Genomic DNA, 15,413 nt, shown 5'->3' on the forward strand with positions numbered 1-15,413 from the left:
CCAGCGCCTTCTCTGAACTTTCCTTGGCTTCTTCCCTTGGCTGTAGACACTAACATTTCCTCAAGCACCCAGGTGTGACTTTTAGTCATGCCTGATTGATGCTTCCCTCTCCCTGAGCCCCCACATCCTGACACTCTTACCCCCGCCAATCCCTCATGCCCACTCCTTCCTTTCCCTTCCTCTGGCTTCTCCTTCCCATTCAGACCTTCCTTCCTCCCCCTTGGGCTGTGACAAGAGTCTCCTAACTCGACCCCCAGGCTCTTCTACACCCTCATTCAGATGAATCTCTAAAGCTGGAGCTTTCCTGTTTCTTTCTTTTTCTTTTTTGAGATTTTTTTAGACAAGGTCTCGCTCTGTCACCTGGGCTGGAATGCAGTGGCACGGCTCACCGCAGCCTCGACCTCCCAGGCTCAAGCCATTCTCCAGACTCAGCCTCCCAAGTAGCTGGGACTACAGGCACACACCACCATGCCAGGCTAATTTTTTGTAGAGATGGGATTTCACCATGTTGCTCAGGCTGGTCTGGAACTCCTGAGCTCAAGTGATCTGCCCAGCTTGGCTTCCCAAAGTGCTGAGACTTACAGGCATGGACCACCATGCCTGGCTAAAGCTGGAGCTGTCAAGCCTTTTTGACCATGACTCTTAATAAGAAATATATACATACACTTGAGACAGGGTCTTGCTCTGTTGCCTAGGATGGAGTGCAGTGGCAAGATCATGGCTCACAATCACAGCTCACTGCAGCCTTGACCTCCCAGGCTCAAGTGATCCTCTGCAGTTGCTGGGACTACAGGTGTGTACCACCACATCCGGCTATTTTTTTATTTTTATTTTTAGTAGAGATGAGGTCTCGCTATGTTGCCCAGGCTGGTCTCAAACTCCTGAACTCAAGTGATCCTCCCAAAGTGCCGGCATTACAGGCATGAGCCACTGTTCCCAGCCAAGAACTATATTTTACCTTACAACCGAATATACACACAGAAAACTCACAAAGCAATACTGCATTCTGTTTTATTCATGATCCACTAAATTGACTTTGTGGCTCAATAACGGGTCATATCCCACAGTTTGAAAACACTACTTCAAAGCATAGCTCCAATTATGCCACTGCTCCAGGGAAAGCTTTCAATTATCTCTGGCATTAAAATTGAGTACAAGTTTAACTTGGCATTAAAGGTCTTCTATAGGATGACCCCAAGTTGTCTGTCTAAACATTTCTCTCCCTACTTCCAATTATGCCATTTAACCTCTCCGGGTCTTGGTGGTCTAATATACTGCATGGGAATAAAAATACTTTCCTAGCCTGGAAGCCAGGGGTAGACCAGATGGTCTATTTAGTTTCCTTTATCTATAAGAGCTATGACTCTGGGATTGTAAGTACCCAATATCAATGACCAAACACATCTCCTCTCTGGTGTCTGTGCATTCTCATGTCTTTATCTGTGTTCATGTTGTTCCCTTTAGTCCTCCATCTCCCTCTATCTTCCTGTGTTGAAATCCCAACAAAGTCCAACAAGAGCAAAAGACACAGGAAGGAAAAGTAGGAACTTACTCGAGGAATGCAATTAGTCCACTAAGGCCAGAGACATGAAGGCTGGCATGTTACCTGAGATGGGCTGGGCTAGATCACACCAAACCAAGAGCCTCGGGCTGAGATTTTACCTTAAATTAGAAGTCATAGGGAGTCAGGGCTAGCTTCTGGGCAGGAGTGACATGTTCAAAGGTGAAGTTGAGCCAGGGGTGGTGACTCATGCCTGTAATCCCAGCACTTTGGGATCCTGAGGCGGGTGGATCATTTGAAGTCAGGAGTTCGAGACCAGCCTGGCCAACGTGGTGAAACCTTGTCTCTACTAAAAATACAAAAACTAGCTGGGCATGGCGGCGGGCGCCTGTAACCCCAGCTACTCGGGAGGCTGAGGCAGGAGAATTGCTTGAACCCAGGAGGCAGAGGTTGCCGTGAGCCAAGATCACGCCACTGCACTCCAGCCTCAGTGACAGAGTGAGACCCTGTCTCAAAAAAAAACAAAAACAAAAAAACATGGTGAGGTTGAAGGCTGATTTACCTGGAGCTGGGGACATAAGAGGTTACTTCAGTAGTAAAATGGACACAGCCTGGATATAATTAGTATCAGGCCAGACCATGGATGAATTCTAGAAATCCAGGCAGGCAGCATCTTGGAGGTTTGGCTTTGGCTACAGATGAGTGTGCTGGAGAGCAGGAGGGACATGGTGTCAAGCTAAAAGGGGCAGGCCTGAGCAGTGAGTGCCTGGCTGGAACACAGTGCAGGGACACAGCCAGGGACTGGGACTTGGGAGCAGGAAGCCATCCGTGGGAGGTTGACGAGAGCTGAGCTTCTGACAGCAAATAAAAGGTGTTACTCTTCACTCAGTTCCTGCTGTGTGACGGGTTCCCTAGAAAACACTCTAGGGGGGATGGGGGGAGGGGGAAGGACAGCATTAGGAGAAATACCTAATGTAAATGACGAATTAATGGGTGCAGCAAACCAACATGGCACATGTATAAATGTGTAACAAACCTGCACGTTGTGCACATGTACCCTAGAACTTAAAGTATATTAAAAAAAAAAGAAGAAGAAGAAAGTACTCTAGGGAACCCATTGCTTGTCATCCATTTGGCACCAAAACCTAAACTCTGAATGATACCAAACTACCACCAAGGTCTCTAAGGGACAGATGCAAATTCTCTCTCCTCCTGGGACCTAGCACAGTGCTTGCACAGAGCAGGCCTTGACAGGTTTTTGTTGGGTAGAATTGCAAAGGGATTATGGTCGTTATCATCCCATGGATAACACTGTTTTCTTCTCTGTCTTCATGGGTGACTTTTTTTGTGTCCTGGGCCCGAATTGTCTTCTAAATACTAGAGCTCTGTGGCCGATTATGTTAATATTCTGATTTCATTAACCTAAATGCATTTCTAGGTGAAAGCCTTGATACGCAGCTTCAACAACTGGTGCCAGTGGGAACTGGCAAGCCAGCAGCATTACTGTGCTGTCGTCTTTCATCCCAGAGCCCTTGAGGAGCAGTGAGAACTCAGCGCTGTGGTGAAACATTACCTATGAATAGTCATGAGACTTGCTTCCTTCTGGTGCAGAAGAAACTGTTACCAAGCAAGGGTTGAAGAAGCCAATACTATGGCAATGGCTTTTGAGATAAGAAAAAACCTTATCACCAGTTGACTGGCAAGGACACAGGAGGCAACATTCAACTCTATCGCCAGGATCTGGGTGGTTGGGTCAAACTTTTGTGGCATTTCTAACTAGTCCCAGTCCCCCATGGCAGCCAGTCTGCTGTGCCGGCGGTGCTAACAATGAGGAGGTTAAGCTCTTTCCATGGCACGTACCAGGGCAATTTTGACTGTGTGACATAGTCAAAGGTGAGGCTGAACACCCTAACAGCTGTTCAGCTGTTGCTGTAACAACTTAGGCAATGGTTAATTGGTTTGAGCCGGTCCCATGTTTACAAAACCAGCACTATTGTTTTTCTTTTCATACACTCTCTTCCAGATATGCCATAAACGTTCCAGTCCCTCCCACGAGCGTGTCAAGGGGCTCAGTTGCTGAGTGCGTCCACTCAAGGAGTAGTGTCAGGAGGAAGCTGAGTCCTGGGCTGGAGCTGCTGCATCTGTGTGGCTCCCACTGTCATTTTGGCAGCCCTGAAACAGGTGGGGGAAGCTGGCTGGGGTCTTTTTGGAGCAGCATACTCTTGGGGTGAACAGGGAACATTTGACTGCCAGGAAAAGGGTGTAAAACACTTTCCCTTGGTAATCTCTCCATGAGCATGGGTTATTCAGAATCCATGAGTCCTGCTTATTCATTAACACTCACTAAAAGCTCCTTTGCTAGCCCGGAAGCAGAGGGAAGGCTGGCCCGTTCCACTTTTGAGGCACATAGTATACTAAAAAAAAAAAAAAAAATACAAATGGGCCGGGCACGGTAGCTCATGCCTGTACTGCCAGCACTTTGGGAGACTGGGGCGGGTGGATGACTTGAGGTCAGGAGTTCAAGACCAGCCTGGCCAACATGGTGAAACCCCATGTCTACTAAAAATAAAAATAAAAATAAAATAGCCGGGCATGGTGGCACATGCCTGTAATACCAGCTACTCGGGAGGCTGAGGCAGGAGAATCACTTGAACCTGGGAGGCGGAGGTTGCAATGAGCCAAGATCATGCCACTGTACTTCAGCCTGGGTGACAGAGCAAGATTCCATCTCAAAAAAATTTTTTTTAAAGTACAAAGGGCTAAACAACATTTTTAAATTGTGGTTTATTTTAATGTTTATTTTTAAAATTAAAATTGTATAATGAATATTGCCTTTCCCTCCTGTAGGTATACCTCTGTGTGTGAGTTCATAACCTCACTTGCAGATAGCTCAGAAGCCCATATTTGAGGCCCTTTATGGATATGGTGACTGGATCTATCCCCACCCATGGCTGGTCCCTTGTCCCCCGTCCCCCATCATCTCCCCTGCCATGTCATGATGCTCAGAGAGCTGAACTGTGGCTTATTACGTATGTCTTAGACTAATGCCAGACTATCCACCTCCTGCGCAACCACAGAGGAGACTCCCTTTGACTTCAAACTGAGCCTGGAGCTTTGATCCGCCCTGAGAGGCTCACACTCAGATGCAGGACTCTGTTCTGGTCTGAAGCAACACTTCTGGGTTGGGAAAGCCTTTCCTGCCCAGCCGACAGTAAACCATGCTATTTGGCATGTGTTTCCCCACATGCATTAGAACTGTGGGAAACACCCTCTATGTATATGCTTGGACATGCTCATCTGTAGCAATAGGGAAAGAAGGGATTCCCCAGGGAACCTCTTTTGCTTGGACACATGATAAACTCCTCTAAAGCCACAGAGTCAGGAACAGGAGGTGCCGTGATGTCCAAACACAGAAGCACATGATTTGATTTCCATTGTGATAATATGAGGAACTGCCAGCGCCCTTTTTTAAAACAACAAAGAGACCTAACCCACAATACGAATACATTTACCAGATTTTGGTTTTAGGAAACAATGGATCTGAGGGACTCATTTCTTTGGAATCTGCTTCTTCTACAGCTTGGAGTTTGGGGGGACCCAAACTGAGGCAAAATCTTGCTGGATTTCCTTACTAAGACCTTTTCTCTAAGAATTTCAAATTTGTTTTGAGAGAGTTAAGGAGTTAGCACTTCCCTGACAACACTTAAGAAGAAAAGGGCTTCCATTTCTTCTGGAAGTAGAAGATCTGAGCCCTGTGGCCTGTTCTGTGTCCTTGGTGGTGGACTGATTCCTGCCCCAGGGTTCACTGACAGCGGAAAATGTGAAGAGACGCTGAGGAACAGGGAGTGACGCAGTTAGAGAGAGCTCTCTAAAGAACTTGGTAACCCAGAAATTCTTCGTGTGTAAAAATGCCTACCCGTCAGAAAAAGCCGATAAGAAGGAGCAGGCAAAATAACAGAGTCTCTAATATTGCTAAAGGAATAAAAATACTTTTTTTCACATCAATTTCATCTTAATTACAAAGATGCATGAATGTGATGATGTAGCTGCCACTATCGTGTTTCCTGGCACACAGCTATGTTATTTTGTTTCCTTACAGGCTTGTAGCAAAGGAAAAAACATTAAAAAAATTTTAAGTCTCAAGGAGAAAAAAGACACAAATGGAAGGAACATTTTTTTCTTCAGACCAGATCACACTTGCATTTTAAAAGGTAGCACATCTCTTAACATATTTATCTTAGGAAGCTTCCACCCCCGAGGAGAAATGCTAGAAATTATGGCTAGTTACTTTGTGTTTATCTTAGGTGTTAGCTCTTGAAAAAAGAGAGAATTATAATGGAAGTACCTGTCTATTATTAATTACTGAGCTTCAGAAATCCTGTCACATGACTTCTAGTGTGTCTTTCTAAAGGAAATAATGACCATGGCTTTCCCTTCCTTACTTTGCCTTTAAGAATGAAAATTCTGGTGTAGCTTTTATATGAATTCTGGGGAATTTGATCGTGACTATAGCAGTTCCTTCACTCCTGTTCCCACCACCCTCTTTCTCACCAGCTAAAGGTGATTTTCTCCATCTCCCGCCATCAAGGATATTGGCAGACTGGGCAAAGTGGCGCACAGGAGTTTGAGGGTGCAGTGAGCTATGATTACACCACTGCACTCCAGCCTGGGCCACAGAGAAAGACCCTGTCTCTAAATAAATAGAACATTGGCCCTGGTGACGCCTTCATATCTAGGAAAAGGAGATGTTCTGGCATTTATTCACTTTATTTGGCATGTATTCATTTAGTGCCTGGTATTTTGCTAGGCACTGGGGATAAAAGACTGACCAAAAAAGGACGGAGCCCTATTATTAAGTGGTAAGAATCATACCAATAAATATGAAATGACACTCTGACAAATCCTATTCTTTCCAAGGAGAAATCCTCCTTGTTCTTAACTCATCCCTTCCTAACCCTCTTGTCCCTCTGCAACTGCAGCCTTAACCTGTTCACCTGATCCTTCCTCCCAGTCAGAGCAACATGCTCTGGTTTCCCCTTTTAACCCTGCTCCCAAATAGTCTTACCTTCCTCACCTTCTTTTTAGCCGACAAACCGTGTAAGTTGGTGCCCACTGGCTTTCTCCAACCTACTGGAAATGCTGTCTCAGGACTGGCCACAAAGACCTCGCCATTACTGAATCCTCACCGCAGCCTTCATTGTTGCTCCTGATTTCTCCACTGTGTCTAACGCCCTGACTACCTCCACCTGGAAACATTCTTCTCCCATCAGACAAGCCTCTCTTCTTTCTCCTTACACCACATAGGGACTGGTGTTCCCCAGGTTCCAGTCTTGGCCCTATTCTGTCTTCCGTCCATTCTGGGAGAAGGCACTGAGTTTCAAGCCTTCAATGACACTCTCCCCTACACCTCCAATTTGAGTTTCTCCTGAGCTCAGACCCATGTTTTCACGTCAGCCATTATTCTCAAATGCCCTTTGGACTTCAGATCTGAAGATGTGCAAAACAAACCTCATGGTTTTCCCTCCCAACCCAGTCTTTCTCTGTTCTCCGTCACCATCCACAGCATGGCTTTCCATTCAGGGACCCACAGCAGAAACTTCCAAGTTATCTGTGACTACATTTTTTTTTCACCTTATTGGGACATTCTGTCTGCCATCGTGTTCACCCGAAAATGTCTGTCACAACGAGAGATGACAAATAGGTTTCATCTAATGTACCAGCTGTGACTGACTGGCAAGTGGCTGCCTGGAGCACTGTGTTGAGAAAGATTCTGAGGCAGCATCTGACCTCAGCAAGAAAAAGTAGCGTGATTTGTTATCACCTCTGCCTTGGGTGATGGAAGGCATGCGAGGCATTTGCCATCTGGCTGCAAACTTCACCAGTAAGCAAATGGAGATAAGCTCCTCCGGGTCCCATCGCCACTGCCCTGGGTTCTCTCTTAGAGTGTTGCAATAACCTCTCTTGGTCTTCTCCTTTCTGTCTCTCTTCCCCTTCCCCATCCAGCCCTTGCATTATCCCTCTAGGGCAAATTTCTCATACTAGGTTAAAGCACATGGCATTAAAGGCCATTGCGAATGTGACTACAGCACCCCTCCCTTCCTCCAAACGTCCCGTGTGCTCCGGGATCAGGTAGTAGAGCATTGTGGTTTGCAGCTTGGTCTTGAGGCCTTCCTGCCTGGTTTCAAACCCCAAATCTGACACTTACCAGTTGTGTGACCCTGATTAAGTTATTTGACTCTCTGTGCCTCTGTTTTCTCAGCAGCAAAATGAGAAGATCTACCTTATAGGGTTGTTGTGAGCATTAAATGAGTTAAAGTATAGAAAATGCCCAGAATATCTGCGGGCATATGATAAACCGAATGTCAATGTTCAGTCTTATTGCTACCACACCCGCACCCTAATCCTCATTGACTTTGGTCAGGCTGCTTCCACGGGCCCTGCCCCACCTTTCCCAACTCTCAGGAAGAACGAACTGTTCCTTGTATTGTCCTTCCGTAGCACAGGTAATATTCCTCTACTCCAGCAGTTATTGCATTGCACTGGGGTTAGTTGTTCATGTGTGAGTCTGATCCAACAGTTGGGAGATCCTTGAGGGCAGGGAACATGTCTTTCCTATTTTTTGTGTCCTCTACTTCTTCTTTTTTTTTTTTTTGAGATGGACTCTTGCTCTGTTGCCAGGCTGGAGTGCAGTGGCATGATCTTGGCTCACTGCAAACTCTGTCTCCCAGGTTCAAGGGATTCTCCTGCCTCAGCCTCCCTAGTAGCTGGGACTACAGGCACTTGTCACCACGCCTGGCTATTTTTTTTTTGTATTTTTAGTAGAGACAGGGTTTCACCATGTTGGCCAGGCTGGCCTCGAACTCCTGACCTTGTGATCTGCCCGCCTCGGCCTCCCAAAATGCTGGCATTACAGGCGTGAGCCACCGTGCCCAGCCTGTGTCCTCTACCTCTACCAGAGTAGAAGTCTGGAGGACAGTAGATACGATAATGTGTGAATGATGACATGTTAAATAACTGAATGAAGGAATGAATTGGCAGCAGAGACAGAACGAGCACTGGGTGCTAATAATGGTTATAGTGGAAACTTGTTTATCTCCAAGGGAGATAATAAACAAAAGTTTACCTCCTGGAATACTATCTCTATAGCAGGTAAATTCTTTCTCGAATACCAGTACATCTCCAGGAATCTGTTACCCAGCTCGGACTTTTCCTTTGCCCCTAGAAAGGGCTTTTGTTAACTTAAATGTGATCGTGCTCATTCTCATCTCTATAAACACAAATTGCACTTTTTATGGCCTATATGGCCTAGTTCCTCCCCCATCTGTAATTCTATGCTAGGTAAAGAACAAGCAGAAACTTCTTACTTGATTGTAAGACCTCTGACCTTTACTCTCAAAGGCACCAGGGGCCATTAGTGCTGAGGATTTCATGATTGCTGCTAATGATAACGAGGCATTTGGAGAGCTCTGACTTGCAACCTGGATGAGAAAGAATTAGCTCTTTTCTGAAAACTACCTGCCTCATGCTCTTGCTATGATTTAGATTGTGCATTTGTAGTCAATAGACTTCCACAGTTTATAGTAAACAACCAGACCTAACTACACGTCTCTGAGCTTCTCTGTGAAGTTTGCAACCTTGGTTCTGCCCTTGGCAGAAGCACATGGCACGCCCTTTAAAAGTGCAGAGAGGGGCAAATCCTCCTCCATGTTCCCTGATTTTCTGCACAAACTAGATCTCCCCAGCTCATTCCACAGAGATATTTATGGTTGCTGGCTAGCAGACATATTGAAAATATGCATGGCACGTTGCCAATGTGCAGATCTGGAAGAAACAGGAGCCTGTCAGTCCTGTTCCACCCCACCCTGCCACAGCCCTGGCAAGCCTCATGGGTCAGTTTGCGCTGTGAACGCTCCCACTTCATTGCAGGCGATGCTTATCAATAGCGGCCCTGGCCTCCTCCCTCTGCTGTCTATAACATAACAGGCTGGCAGTGCCCAGAGAGGATTTTGACTATTCCAGTTTTGGTAAAAGACTGGGGGAAATCCATATAAGCAAGCCTATTTTTCTTGGGGAGAAAAAGAGTATGACTTTGGTGTAGAAAAAAGAGGACAGAATCTGCAGAGGGACAGGTAGGAGGCAGGATGACAGTCCTGGAGAATGCCACAGGTGGAGGCCAGAACATGGTGGATCTGGGCAAATCTGAGCTGACATTGGGCCAGGATGAGCTGCCTCGCAGGGAAGGTGCAGCCCAACCCCAGCTTCCCAGGAAAGACTTCCCCCTGAGTTGTAAGCCGGCAGTGTGGGAATCTGTGGGTGGGCAGTGTGGGATTCAGTGGGGAAATCCTACAACATGAGTCAAATAGCAGTAACCATGGTGACAACACTGAAAGCCAGCTCTCTCTGGCTCACGTCTCCACCAGCACACACACAGGACCCAGCCCTCCACAGTCAGGTGGCCTCCAGTGAGGCCCCATTTGGGTCTGTATTCTGTATGAGGGCTCCTTGGTGGCAAGTGACAGAGACCAGCGTCTGCAAGCCTGAACAGAAAAAGGATGCGAAAAAGGGAGGTGGGCTGGACGCAGTGGCTCACGCCTGCAGTCTCAGCACTTTGGGAGGCTGAAGTGGATGGATTGCTTGAGCCCAGGAGTTCAAGACCAGCCTGGACAACATGGCGAAACCTCATCTCTACAAAAAATACAAAAATTAACCCGGCGTGGTGGCACACGCTTGTAGTTCCAGCTATGTGGGAGGCAGAGATGGGAGATTCACTTGAGCCCAGGAAGTCAAGCCTGCAGTGAGCCATGATCGCACCACTGCACTCCAGCCTGGGCAACAGAGTGAGACCCTGTCTCCAAAACAAAGAAAGAAAAAAAAAGCGTTGGGGGAAGTTGGGATTGGATTCCTTGGATTTAGAATCCGAGGAAAAAAAAGAGGAAGGGTGTGGGGGCAAGAGAAATACACAAAATCCAGATGCAGATGTGAGACCAGGCCTCAGGAATTTAAATACTGCAGGACTCTCTCTGTCTTGTCCCTTCCCTCTGTACAGCTTCTCAACTCATCTCTGCAGACTGGCTTTCTCTACTCTTCCTTTATCATGGCAGAATGTGCATGGCTCCCAGGCTGACATGGTGCAGATGCAGCCACACATACCAACTGACTCACAATCCATCAGGGGCCCAAACTCAAGCTTTCAGGTGAGAGAAACCAAATACTCAGCTGCGTTAGGAGTTCCTTCTGATTCTTGCTGCAGGTGAGCCGTGACTATTGGGGCCAGTGGCGTGGGGGATAAGAGGAATTTATGAAGACAGTTGTAGGTAAAGAAAGGCAGATTTGTTAGAGAAAGTATAAAAATATGTTGCAAGGAAGCAATGGGCAGGCTGGCAAAAGAGAAGCTGAGTGAAAGGAGACAAAGGCTTGCTAGGGATTTTGTAGGACGGAGCTCGTGCTGCGTGCTGAAGAGGGTTTTGTGCAGTACTGATGATGCCAATGTTGCAATGAGCTAACTTACATTTTTTCTATCAGCTGAGGGTCTGGAGAGAGCTGGGAGCAGGAAGATTGTGAGTTATTTGTGCAAGAGGGCTATGTGTCCTGGACCATGAAGAAAGGCAGACTTATAGCTTATCTGCTTTTTTTTTTTTTTTTTTTTTGAGACAGAGTCTCACTCTGTTGCCCAGGCTGGACTACAGGCACCTGCCACCATGCCTGGCTAATTTTTGTATTTTTAGTAGAGATGGGGTTTCACCATGTTGGCCAGGCTGTTCTTGAACTCCTGACCTCAAGCAATCCACCCATCATCTCTGCCTCCCAAAGTGCTGGGATTACAGGCGTGAGCCACCGCGCCCGGCCTGCTTTCTCTTTTTGCTTTCCTTTGATCCCACCAGCCCAATTCTCCACTTCCCCCAGCCCCCAGTTAGGACTCCATAATTCTCCCAACTCCACTTAAGGTGAGAGGTCATGAAGTGCTAGCCTGGCTGCCGGGCCGCTTTATGAGGATGGCAGGGAGGGGATTCTGAGAGGAGTGGGCAGGAGGTGCCCCACGGGTGTCTATGCTGGCACAGGTCCCTGTTGCAACTCACAGTGTTATTCTTGCCATTCTCACTTTCTCGGACCTTTACAAGCCTGCCCCTACTCCTTATTTAGGTCTCAGCTCAAATTCCACCTCCTTGGAGAAATCTCTGCTGACCACACTTGCTGAACTGACAACCAGCTCCTCTCCTGCCCTTCTCTGATATGGGATGAATTGTGTCCCTCTCTCTTTGCAAAAACATTTATATCAGTACCGTCCTAGCCCTGGATACCTCAGAATGTGACTGTTTTTGGAGATAGGGCCTTTAAGGGGGAAATTAATTTAAAATGAGGTCTTAATCTAATACGAATGTGTCCTTCTAAAAAGAGGAGATTAGGACACAGACAGGCATGTAAGAAAGATCATGTGAAGACATAGAGAGACGTACAAGCCACGGAGAGAGGCCTCAGAAGAAACCCACCCTTCCAACATCTGATCTTGGACTTCAGGCCTCCAAAATTGGGAGAAAATAAATTTCTGTTATTTAAGTTACTCAGTTCCTGGTGCTTTGTTATGGCAGCCTTAGCAAGCTCGCACACTCTCTATCCCTTTCCCTGGTTTTATACTTCCTCAAGAGGCAGGTTAATGCTGTAGCGTGGTTAAGAGCATAGCCCTGGGTGTGGCTGCAATAAGGGCAGTAGTAGTGGCAGCAACCACTTCCTGTCTATAGACAGAAGTGACTGGTAGGAATGTGGGTTTGATGGTGGCTAGTGCTGAAGACAGGCCTGGATTAGGCTTGAGGGACAAACAAGGAAGGTTAGGCTGAGGTGGCCAGGGCTGAGATTGGGCTGGAGAAGGGGCTTTGCACCTGCGGTGGCACCTGGGACACCTCTTCTTCCTGATGCTGTTGGCCTGCCCATCCAAGGCAGGAGGGGCTGGCTCCCTTCTAAGCAGGTTCTGGCTCTCACTCTGTCCCCAAGGGGCTCTAGTTGCAACCCAGGTGGTAAGACCTTGTAAACAATCATTGGGCACATTACTGCCACCAACCCTATTTCATTTGTTGACCAGGTTTTGGTGAGCCTGCTCATTCAGCGAGCTAGAAGGGATGGATTTTGCAAAATAGTTGAGGCATATATTAGGCCCCCACTAAAGGCCTTGGATATGAGTAAGTACATGTAGATAACTGGGACTAGAAACAGCAGACAGCCACAGTCATTTCGTTCTGGAACTGGAAATTACTTTGTCTTCAAGGCATAAATGGTTCTCCAGAACACTCAGCCTCTCTTTCAGTCCCTAAGTCTGCCAGCCACCCAGAATCTAGTTGTTGGCACCAGAAAGACCAAGTGCCCTGAGGCCCGACTCAACTCTTCACTTGTCACCCAGATGCGTTAACACCATGTGGACACAGAATCGCCAAACTTGCCTGGGCTCCCCGGGGTCCAAATGTGAAAACTGGAAAGCAGCTGCTTTGCTCTTTTCTGGCTGTTCCTGTATTCTGCTGTCTACATGACTTAATATCAACATTTTTGTTTATATTTCATAAGAACTTCAGCTTTTGTGAGACATTCTTTCCCTATCTGGCCCACTGTAGTGCTAATTTCTGGGAAATTTCTCTCCTCTTTTCTGGCTTGTGCCAGGTTCACTCACTTTTTATATTTTCATAATTCTTCTATTCTCCTCTCTTTTTCCTTTCTCTCTGTTTCTATTTTCCTATTTAAAAGGTGACTTTAAAAAACTGGCTTTGCTGCCAGGCGCAGTGGCTCACGCCTGTAATCCCAGCACTTTGGGAGGCTGAGGTGGACGGATCATCTGAGATTGGGAGTTTGAGACCAGCCTGACCAACATGGAGAAACCCCGTCTCTACTGAAAATACAAAATTGGCTGGGCGTGGTGATGCATGCCTGTATTCCCAGCTACTGGGGAGGCTGAGGCAGGAGAATCACTTGAACCCGGGAGCAGAGGTTGCGGTGAGCCAAGATCGCACCATTGCACTCCAGCCTGGGCAACAAGAGCGAAACTCCGTGTCAAAATAAATAAATAAATAAATAAATAATTGGCTCTGCTTTCTCCTCCAATTACTGTCTTCCTTTCTCTTTTCTGCTTATCCTTAAAGACTTTCCCTTTTTGTTTTCATTTTCATCTCCTACTCTCTTCTGGCTCTAACCGAAGTTCTTACCCAGTTTTCCTCCTGACCTTCTGGACAGCCACCTGCTTTTCCAAGGTTCCTCCTTTCCCTCCTGTGGAGATGCCTCTCTTAGAATCCTTGCTTTTATCAGGGGCCTACAATCTCTGCATCTGTAGAAACCAGCCAGCCTATTTGTTTGAGGGCTAACACTTGCCTTGTCCCTTATTTCAAATAACACAGTGAGCTGTACATAGAAGTTACTCAATGATATCTTAATTGATTTTATTGGGTTCCTTTTTATGCTTATCTTAGAAAAGGGATATGACTTTGGATTGGGTAATAAAGAGCCGTTTATTGCATGTGTACAAATTATAAATTCGCAGGCACACCCTGATCATAGCAGGATCCTTTTGTTAGCTTTATGGGGCATGAAGTTGGCACCAAAGTATTCATGGGGACGTACAAGTAAGGAAGTGAAGCCAAAAGGATGTCTGATCATACAATCAGGTGTAAGCAAGCCCCCTAAGTAGCCAGGGCATGAACTTTGTCTATCTCCGAAATGACCAGAAGAAAAGGCAAGAGTCTGATTCATCCCTTGCCTCCACAGCAATTCATTTGGCTATCTACTTTTCTTATTACCAATGGCTAACCCTCTAAAGGTACCACGCCTGGCCATGAGGCCTCATGACTCAAAGTCTTAAGATTTATAGCATTTTCCCTGGAGACCAAGGGCATTCCTTTGGGTGACACCTTTTTACTACCCGGAGGTTAGTCATTTACTGTGGGTGATCCATTCAAATAAATTGGTTGCCAGGCTACCTCTTCAGATAAGAGTTCATACTTTCATAAATAATCCCCAGCCACACTATGACTTCTATGTGCAAGCCTAGAGGGGACGATGTTGCAGGAACAGTGCCAGCCACTAAGACACTTTCAAATTTATCTCAGAGAATGCCAAGACAGCTTCTCAATTCCAGCAAGTGAGTCCTTCACAGGGACATTTCCCTAAGTTGAAAAACTGCAGGAAATAATTTATCTTTATGTTATTAATTGGTTACTATAAGGGCTACAGGAATTATTTAGGAACCAGATGATACCTGGTTTTCTCCATAGTTTACATAAGCCAGTCCCTGCAAAGATTCTTCCCCCACCCCCTTAATTTTTTTTTGTTTGTTTGTTTTGTTTTGTTTTGTTTTTTTCCTCAGAGATCCTTGTTCCAACCTTCAAGGATTCTTTGGCCTGGTGCTTTTCCAGATAAAGTGTAAGAGCCAGGATTTCTGGATTTTGTTGCTAGACATGAGTGAGCTTGGATAAGTAAATCATTTTCTTTTAGTCTGTTTGGGCTTCTGTAAGAAAATATCATAAACTGGGTAGCTTATAGGCAATATACATTTATTTCCCACAGTTCTGAAGGTCGGGAAATCCAAGATCCAGGCCAGCAGATTTGATGTCTGGTGAGGGCCTGCTTTCTGGTTCACAGAGGGCGCCTTCTGGCTGTGTCTTCACAAGGTGGAAGTGGCAAGGGGTCTCTCTCTGGCCTCTTTTATTAGGGCACCAATCTCATTCATAAGGACCTGCCCCTATGACCTAATCACTTCCCAAGGCCTCCACTTCCTAATACATCACCGTGAGGGTTAGGATTTCAACATACGAACTTTGGCGGGATATAAACATTCAGCTATAGCACCCTGACAGTAAAAATGAGATAATAATACTTATCTCTTTCTTCCAACAAAAAGATAAGGTGAAGTTAAAAGGAGGGTCTATATATATAATGTGAA

This window comes from Pongo abelii, chromosome 15, assembly GCF_028885655.2.
Source record: "Pongo abelii isolate AG06213 chromosome 15, NHGRI_mPonAbe1-v2.0_pri, whole genome shotgun sequence".
Classification (NCBI taxonomy): Eukaryota; Metazoa; Chordata; class Mammalia; order Primates; family Hominidae; genus Pongo; species Pongo abelii.